Consider the following 8114-nt stretch of genomic DNA (forward strand, 5'->3'; position numbering starts at 1 on the left):
GATTATATTATTTACAATCCTTGGATCACACGGGTTGGTGTGCTTCTTCCATGTGGACTCCTCATTTAGATGGCTGCTTGTTTGAAAGCAAGCCTTTAAGACCCCAGGAGCTATTCCTTCTGGTAGTCAGGCACCATCTAGTTTCTGCACCACATTTTGCTATGGCACTTGTATCTTTAGTGATATTTTCATAAGGTGGAGCATCAAGAAAGGCCATATTATAACTGATCTTAGATTGGGGCTAGTTAAGTGTAAGCCCCAAATCCATTCATGCATCTATGGTTTAACTTAGATGTATGGTTTACCTTTTTGGTTCACCTTAGAGACATCACTGACCCATAGTCATCCAAGAAGGCATGGTAGAAGTGTCCCTGTGAGTCTCTGAGCCCGAAAATATTCATAGGAGTAGAAAGCCTCATCCTTCCCTTGTGGAGCTCGCTGGTGGTTTTGAATTGCTTACCTTGCAGCTAGCAGACTGGAAGCTTCTGTTTCATGCTGTATTCTCCATCTTGGTCGACACACGTATGAAGGCAGTATTTTCATCTCTGTAACCTCCCACCCCCTAATTCTGCCCTCTTTAATTCATACAACACCAAAATGGCTGATGTACATCCTGTAGCATTTCAAATCACTGTTCTTTTGAGTTTGGGAACAAAAAGAGCTGGAAGGGTCAAGATCAGGGCTGGAAAGTGTATGGGGTAAAGGTTTCCCAGTGAAATTCTCATGTGATAATCCTTGCTACTCTTGGAGGATGAGTAGGTGCATTTTTGATGAAAGATTTTTTCTCTCATAGCAACTTTCTTAGCCTTTTCTCCATCACAATTCTGTTGCATTCTGAAAAATAAAGAAATAGAATAATTTGGTTCATGGCTTAGAAGGTTAAATCCCAAACTGAGCAACACAGTCTAACATTATAATGAGAACGTTTCCCATATCATAGTAGCACCATTAAAGCTGAAGATTACAGCTTCTGAAAAACGCTCACAGATTTTAGACCAGTCTGGCATCTTGGATTTAATTGGTTTGAGTTGTTATGTTCAGCCTCACTTTATGTTTCTTGACTATTCTTAATGATTAGCTAGATCCAAGTTTCATAAACTATTTGCTGAGGTGCTCCAGATATTTTGGTGAGCTCACAGGGTCAGGATATTTTAAACATTTGAAGAAAACACTGTGATATCTGTTGGACACCGTGCAATGTACTGCTATTATGTTGTTTGACCCTTACTACAATGAATGTAATGGTTAGGTATTTCTTTTGATCTGGAGTGCATATGAAAAAATTACTGAGATATTGAGGGTGCTCTGAACAGAGGCATTTTGGGAACCTCTGAACATACTGAAAGTTTTTGGAGCTTTAAAAGCCTGCAGTAATTTAAGAAATTTTGTTTAGAAGTCAATTAGACCGATATGAGGGACTTCTAAAACTTGTGGAAAGATGGAATTAAAGGAGAATGAAAAATTTCCATAAACTTTTGAAGTCCTCTAAGATAGTGTTATTAAGAATTCAGACTTTTAAAATCAGAATAGTCCCAATTGTCACTTATTACATGTGATAAGTAGCTTTATTTCTTTTCTGGAAAATGGAAGTAATTTAATAGCACATATTTTCTAGCACTAAATTAAATAATGTGTTTATTATAAATGAAGTTATTATCTTTGTTATTATTATAAAGTTTAGAACCAACTTGGTGATTTGGAAGTTTTGTGTTTGGAGTTTAAGAAAAAGATCACTGAAATAAACACAAATCCTCCCCCACTCCTCCCTCCGGCTAAGAAGTAAGCTTTTGTAAGCTTTTTATAAATGTAACATATTGGGGATAAAATGTGCAAACGTTGCTATTAGCTGCTGTTAGAAGGTTCCTTCTAAGAGTGGCCTTACATACTTATGCAACAGAACAAAACACGACCTGATCCTGAACCATCCTCACAATTGCAGCTATGTTTGAATCCATTGTTGCATTTCCTGTGTCAGTCCATCTTGGAGAATGTCTTGAAGGAAAGGGTGTGAGGGTTGCGTGTCTGACCTCTTCTCACTACACAAGTGGGGAGCAAAGGATGATTCCTATGAGATCACCTGCCAAGTATGATTCCTATGAGGCGCGGTCAGACATGCTTTCACCCTTCATCTTTCCTTATCTTATTCTGACAACAACAGTCTCTCGCAGGCCCTCTACTTCTTTGCTGGGTTCAGTGAACTTTGTAATGGTTACACAAATCTCACAGACAATACTCACAAATATGAAGGTTTATTAGGGAAGTTAGCAGGCTACCACAGGGCTGGCTCAGAATACATTGTAAGGATATAATCTTTTTTCTACAGTAGTGACTCTTCTCAACTATGCAGTAAGTCTCTCATCCTCACCCTCGCAGTCATGCACCCCTGAGGCTCCTGCCCTGGTTGGGTTAGTGCTACACTGTTCCTCTAATGCTGATAAATGCCTAAAGTGAACCCCATTCTGCAAGCCACGCTGCTACAGGAAGGCCCACAGCTTGTTTTGGCCTGGAAGCCCAGTGCTGTGTTTCATGGTCTCACTGTAGGACCTCTTCTTTGTCTCACCAACTAAGTACTGTGACCTCTGCTGCCTCTCCTGTCTCTACCCCTTTAGGCAGAGTGCACACACTTGGATGGTGGCTCTGTTTTCTGGATTGTCATGGGATTCTCTGTTCCTGCTTCTGAATGGCTCACTTTTCTACAGAGCATAAAGGTGACCCTGACTAATGTCAGAGTTAGAGTACATGCTCCCACTCAGTCATTTGGTGGGAGTTGCAGACTATGATTAGAAGACCTATACCAAGTAATTTTACTTCACTGTAGTCTTCCTCTTTCTGCTGACTCTTTACTTTGCCAATTATGATGTCCTTCTTCATGATTGGCCCCTCTTGATAACATGTCCAAAGTATATGTCAGCAAGTCTCATCATCCTCCCTTCTTTTTTTTTTACAAATGCAAACTTACTCTTAATTTAAATTTGAGCACATATTACATATTAAGCATCTTTAAACAAGTACCTCATAGAAACAAGACCCAACAAGTTCATATCCATTTTGCATAAAAGTTTATACATCAAGTAAAGACTAGAAGGTAAGTAAAACTTATTTAATATGGATTATGTCACACAATTATAAAATGTAAGCAATTGTTATTTCATTGTATTTCAGGATTTGAGGTACAGAACCTATAATATACACTAAAATATGCAACTGATAAATTCCCAGTAGCCAATGCTAAAAAAAAAGAAAAAAAAAAAGTCATCAGAAAGGTGCCACCCTTTCATTGCAACTGTACCATTCATTTTCCACAGCCAAACATTTTGTTCTAATTTTCATAGAGTTCGAAATCTTTTAAGACACACTGGATTGAACAGTTGTAAAGGGATTTTCAAAATCAGTGTAAGCTATGGGTTGGACTTGATCTGCTATTATTGTGGCAATGTCAACAGTTTGTAAACTGTGAATCGAACCCAGAGAAGCTTCTCTGCAAAGCTGTGTCATATCTGCCTCAGAAAAATCCATCAGATTGCTGCAAGACCAGTTCAATCTCTTCTTCCATAAGACAACATTGCTCCTTGGACATCAGATTGACTGTACTATCTATTTTCTGGCTGAAGTTTCTGGGAGAGGAATATAAAGTCATTTCACCAATCTTCTCTGGGCAGCCTCATCAATTTCTTGTGGCTGATTGATTGCTCCTACCGTGAGACTCCGATCTTCAGAGGATGTGGTTGCTCCATCTAATTGAACTGAAAATTCGGTTTTTATCCTTCAAGAAGATTCATGCTAACTATCTCCCCTTTGAGATAACAGGGAATCAATTTCATCAATAAATATCACAGCTGGTTGCTGGCACCTTTGCAACAGCAAACAATGCACGAACCATTTTCCTCCCTCATCCACCTATTTAGAAGTCAAAGATGAAGCAGAAATGCTGAAGAATGTAGCCCCAGACTGACTCACAATGCACTTGCCAATTAGAGTTTTACCAGTCCCAGGAGGACCAAAGAGCAGAGTTCCTTTAGGACGCCCCCATAAATCAGTAAAGATGTCTGGTCTCAGCATGGGCCACACAACTATCTCCTTTATTATGGTTTTGGCAAATTCTACTGCTATGTCCTCCCAATTTATTGGAGGTCCATGATCCATAATCTCATTCTTAATAAGTTCAATCATCTCTGGCTCCAGGTTCTTCAAATGTTCATCAACTGGATATGCTGATTCTGTAGGTCCTGCCCCATAAGATTTGTACTGCATCCCACTATTCTTATCTCCCCCATCTGGCTTGGGTACAGGAGGAACAAATTTTCCAAATATTCCTTAAGATCAACCAGCTCCCAGAGACTTTTTTACACTGCCCATATGAAGGTCCTGATGCCCGCTGAGGTTGGTACTTTTTTTGCTCATCAACCCATAATTGTTCTTTAACAGTTTTAAAAGTAGGCATGCTGTTTTCCTCTCTCTGGCAATTATCTTTAATTTTAGTAAAAACCTTATTCAGAATTGGATTGGAAAGTGTATCACTGCAACTGGTACCAACACTATAAAAAGCCTTCTTTTCCTGGGAATTTTGACAGCCAGAAGGCAAACAAGACTGGTTAGATGAGAACATATTTAGTCCCATGTTGGCTTTTGGAGAGCCATGGCTTTCCTTTTTGAAATTTCCAAATAATTGTATGGCATGGGATTTTGTAGTGGCTGATTCACCTAAAGGCACTGAGAATGCAAGACAAGTTTTACGAGTGTTAGTCACCACCAGTGCTTGTGTATTCTGAGGATACTCTAAAGAACTTACATATTCTGGGCTGGCTTGGGCCCTGTCTGTACTGTGACTTGTGGTAGTTGAAAGTGTATTGTCTCCAAAACCATACACAATAAATTTTGGAAAATCAAAGGCACTAGCCTCCTTACAGATTACTACCAATGAGTCAGCAGATGCCAATAGAGAGTCTTTGAATGTTTTGCCAGCTTACATCATCTCTTGTACATTACTCATTTTGATAATTGAAAATTACTTATTGTCAATACAGACTGCCACTTGTCACTGTCAGCTTGCTGAGATGTTGTCAAAGTTAAAATGTTTTCTGCATAATTATTTAAGCCAGTTTCAACGTTGTCAGAATCAATAATTGTAGAATATTTCTCAGCGTATTTTTTGAACAGTTTGGTAGCCCAGACTTGGGAGACCTCTGAGTTTGCCCATGCATACTGAACGCGCAGTATCTGGGCATGGTATGCATCTGCCTTCTGTCCTGAAGAACATATGCCAGTTGTGATTCCACAATAATTCTTCTGCCATTCACTCAAGTGCACAGATCTAGAGTTGGAGCTCTGCATTTTGGAATTCCTGAGTCGCTGAATCCAGTGTGCTCCATTCTCCCTTCTAAGGAGCATCCTGGCTATACTTCTTCCAAGACAGATTTGTCCATTCATCTAGATGTCTAAAGTATACTTAATATTGCTCACCAATACTGTTATTCAAAGTTCATCTTCAGTCTTCCATATTCATTGACCAGCTTTCATGTACAGATGAGGTGATTGAAAATGTTACGAATCAGGCACATCATAGACTTACTTCAAAATGACATTTTTGCTTTTTAACACTTTAAACAGGCCTTGGGTAGCAGATTAGCCCAAGGTGACATATTGTTTGCTCTCTTCCTTTTTTCCTGCTTGCTTGTCTTTTTAACTTTTTATTGTGAATTAGGTCAAGATTTCTAGAGTAGATAATTTATTTTACATATAGCAATTCATACACCTTACTGATAGCAATCTACTCAATGTAACATCACCTGTCCCACTTCCTCCCAGTGTTTCCTGTTTCCATTTCTCCTTTACAATCCTTCTGAAATTTGTCCTCAGGTCAAGGCTGCCCTTTTTATTTTAAATGGATATTTATCTTAAAGTGTGTATACTTCTCTAGTGTTGTAGATCTATTATTTGAGTAAAAATTGAACTGGGTTCTAGTTCAGTTCTAGACATGAGGGGTGACTAAAGGCCATAGTTCTGAGGGTTCTGCTAGTTTTTATCTGATCAGTGAACCTAGTATTTTTAAAACATTATTTTATTTATTATTGTAATTATATCTTCACAATGTTGTCTTTTTACCATCTGTGTTTTGTTAAAGTGAAATAAAATTACAGTTATATGTAAAAGTTGGCTGCATAGGGAACAATTGTATGTCCCATTTAACAGAAATAAAAGAATATTTGTCTTAAAATGTAGGATATTGCTTGCTATAGACTTTTAAAAAACAGTTTTATTGGCACTTTATCCCCATGTTATACAATTCAATCTTATCAAGAAGAGTTGTATAATCATCACCACAATCAATTGTATAAAACTTTCCTCTTACTTGTACTCATTGCTATTCATGTAATTATTATTTTAAAATTATGGCAAAAATATACACAACAAAATATTCTTAAATTCAACAATTTCTACGTGTATAATTCAGTGCAATTGATTATACTCTTTGTGTTGTACAACTATTATTCATATCCTTTTCCAAATCATTCCACCACCATTAACATAAACTGAATGTCCTTAAGCAAAACTCTTATTCCTTCACACATGGAAACCATTGGTCAAGTTTGGTTTCTTTTAAAAATTTTTTAGTAGTTTTCTTTTTCTTTTTTCTAAATCATTTTATTAGGGGCTCATACAACTCTTATCACAATCCATACATACATCAATTGTGTAAAGCACATTTGTACATTCATTGCCCTCATCATTCTCAAAACATTTGCTCTCCACTTAAGCCCCCAGCATTAAGTCCTCATTTTTGCCCTCCCTCCCTGCTCCTCCCTCCCTCATGGGCCCTTGATAATTTATAAATTATTATTTGGTCATATCTTGCCCTGTCCGATGTCTCCCTTCACCCATTTTCTGTTGTCCGTCCCCAGGGAGGAGGTCACATATAGTTCCTTGTAATCGGTTCCCTTTTAGTAGTTTTCTTGATAAAGCATTCACATGTCATACACTTCCATAATTAAGTTGTTTTGAAAAGGGGTTGTATAGACATCATCACAATCAATTACAGTGCTCCCTCCCCACACTTGCATTCATTTCTTGGTTCTCAAATCTCCACACCCACACCCAACCTGGCCTTGTTCTGGATAAACCATTGAATTAATTTTTGTCTCTATGCATCCACTCTTCCTGTACATCACAGACTTGGAAACCCAACAGAAACAATAAAAAACAAAACAACAAAACCTCAAGAAGAGACTTATAATAATAATATAAAGATGAAAATACAAATAAAGTAAGAAAGTAAAGGCCACCATCAATACTTAAACAGCTAGAGAAGAAATTTTTGTCATTGAACACGTACGTGAGAAATACTTCAACGTAGAGCAAATTCAAGTTGGGTCAAGACCAAGTATAATATAATACAACGGTTCGATCCATCATATGCAAGTCTGAACCTGTTATTTTTATGATTTTGAAGTTTGCTGCACGTTTTATTCTCACTATATCTAGGGATCTTTTAATGTGCTCTCTTTCAGAGCAGTTGGTAGTGGTACCCAGGCACAATCTAGTTCTGGTCTCACGCGTGTGGAGACTGGTGTTTTTATGGTCTGTTAGTCCATTGGACTAGTTGTTTCCATGTGCCTTTCAATTTTCATCACTTTTCTCTCCTCCTTTTCACTTGAGTTAAATCTACTTTAATTCTTCCCCATTAGGACGTTGTAGAAGTACCCTATTCCCTCTTTTTACTTTGTAATTGTCTTTATCACAAAGTTATATCACTAGTTCCCTATTTTGAGTCTTGGAGGGTTGGCTTACTTTGTCCAATTCTGTATCTGGGTTGACATCTAGGTGGTGTTGTCATGTGTGCCAGGCTATTGTCTGCCATTGTTACTTTTTGATCTGAAGAATTTCCTTTATTTTTTTTGAAAGGTTGGTCTTGTTTTCATAAGTTCCATCGATTTCTGTCTACCTTAAATTGTTCTAATTTCATGATTATATTTGAGGGACAATTTTGCTGGTATATGTTTCAATTTTTTTCTTTTATTGATTTATTTTTTATTTTATTTTTTTTTCTTTTAAAAAAATCATTTTATTTGGGGCTCATACAACTGTTATCCCAATCCATACACACATCAATTGTGTAA

General features: G+C 37.5%; 1 pseudogene; it reads right to left on the reverse strand.

The window, feature by feature from the left end:
- Positions 1–3292: 3292 nt before the first annotated feature.
- LOC101654053 lies at positions 3293–5331 on the reverse strand (annotated as a pseudogene).
- Positions 5332–8114: the final 2783 nt, after the last annotated feature.

The sequence above is a fragment of the Echinops telfairi genome, unplaced genomic scaffold, assembly GCF_000313985.2.
Source record: "Echinops telfairi isolate 266 unplaced genomic scaffold, ASM31398v2 ScPeMD7_7429;HRSCAF=8467, whole genome shotgun sequence".
In the NCBI taxonomy this organism is placed as follows: domain Eukaryota; kingdom Metazoa; phylum Chordata; class Mammalia; order Afrosoricida; family Tenrecidae; genus Echinops; species Echinops telfairi.